This window comes from Sceloporus undulatus, chromosome 4 (genome assembly GCF_019175285.1).
Source record: "Sceloporus undulatus isolate JIND9_A2432 ecotype Alabama chromosome 4, SceUnd_v1.1, whole genome shotgun sequence".
NCBI classification, from domain to species: Eukaryota; Metazoa; Chordata; class Lepidosauria; order Squamata; family Phrynosomatidae; genus Sceloporus; species Sceloporus undulatus.
Window position 1 is genome coordinate 8,628,015 of NC_056525.1, and position 2,001 is coordinate 8,630,015.

Here is a 2,001-nt window from a genome sequence, read left to right on the forward strand (position 1 = left end):
AACAGCTGTGGGAATGTATGCTGTTATACTTCAAAGGACTTTGATAAGAACAACTGCATTTCAAAAGTGGGGAGAGTTTGTAAATCTCTAGGTTGATACTACAAACCTGCACTTAAATGGTAATGCCTACATGATAAATTAGGACAAGAAGCAACTTTTAGAACAGAAATGGGGAAACAAATGGTTCCCAGTTGGTAAGGGCACCAGGCAAGGCTGTATGCAGAAAATACACATGAAAAGCAGTTTAGATTTAGAAAAAAGGAGGAGTAAAGATAGGAAGAAGGAACATCAACAATATGTATGCAGATGGCACCAATACTAGCGAAAACATCATGGACATGGAACAATTACTAAAGAGGTCAAGGCAGAAATTGCAAAGGTAGGTTGTTGCTAACATAAAAGTCTCCTCCCCTCGAAAAAATGACCATGGAGGATTTACAAAAATTCAACCTAGACAAAGGAGAAATTGAAATAGTTAAAAGATTTCCTATACCTTGGATCAAACATTGATCAGAACGGAGTCACAAAACCAAAAGAAGATTAGGAATGGAAAGGGCAACCATGAAAGAACTACACATATCTTAAAGAGTAAATACAATTGAACACTAAAGTTAGAAATGTCCAATCCACTGGAATCTCCATTACCATGTATGGAGAGCAGTCAGTGTGAGAAAGCAAAAAGGAAAATAAAAAATAATTTGAGGTGTGGTGCTGGAGAAGATAGGCACATGATTCAGCCTTAACAATATAATTCCCAGCATTTCCCAGCCTGCTAGCCATTGTGGTGGACTGAAGAGTCCTGAGAAATGTCCATGTTCTGCTCTCACCATTCCTCCTAGCAGGTATGCATTGTGGTTCAAAGATGTGGCAGGTGCACAAATGACTTTCCACTGAGCATCAATGCTCAGTGTACATCAAAAGTGCAGTTTTACCCATGAGACTAGGTTTCCACTATCCCATTTTCTTCTTGCAGCATAGTAGACTGGGCTTTTGCCAGCTAGCAAACCAGCATGGTAAGAGTATTTTCTAAGCATGGCGTGAAAGAGAGAAATCTATATGTCTTCTGCTGATTAGACCAAGCATCCTTTGGGTAATTAAGAGGTGAGAGAATCTTGAGCTTAATAGACCTAGGCGATGTCAAGGAGTCAAGTTAATTTGAGAGTAAGGCGCGATCAATAGACTCTTCTTGCTAGACTGACGCACAACTGATTCCCCAGATTAGTTGTAACCACAGCTGGATAGATGGGTAATTGGAGGAATAGCCAACCTTCACTACAAGGGTAAAGAAGGGAGCACCTAATGGACTGCCTCTGGAAAAGCACATTAAATTATGCAGAGCTGGTGGCTGCATAAATCAAGTAGTCAAAGGGCTTGTCTACACAGGGGAGAAAGGCTGGTGCTGGCTATCCTCACAATATATGGCTATTTCTGGGAGATGCTATGGTTTCTGGCCCTTAACCCAACTTTGCTCCAAAATAAGAAAATGGGGGGGGGGGAGCCTGGTGTTTCCCAGATACCCCAGAATGACCTCAGGTTCTTTCGGTCGTGGATCAGGCCCAATTTAGCCCAATCTATAGTACATGCCAAGAGCCATATCTTCTTGCCCTCCCCACTCTGGCCGGCTTTTGGAGTCTCCACTGCTGCTTCCTATGGGCAGAGCTCCATGTGGAGCTTGCCCAGTGTACCATCGCTTCTGCTGAGGACAGAAAGAGGCAACCAGACATGTGACCAGCAAGGAAAGTTGCTCTAGCTCTACCCCATTCTCTTGATCGCAGGGGCACCCTATTCTGTTTCTCAGCAGAAGCAGCTACACACAGGCAGGCTTTACACAAAATTCTTGCCAATGAGGAAGCAGCAGTGGTGGCCTCAAAATAGGAAGCTACGGCTGCTTCCTGTAAACAGGAGCTCCTGCAGAGCTTGCCCAGTGTACCATCACTTCGCTGTCGAATGGAGTGCATTGATCACATATCCAGGTGCCCTGTTCTGAGCTAACAGAAGTAT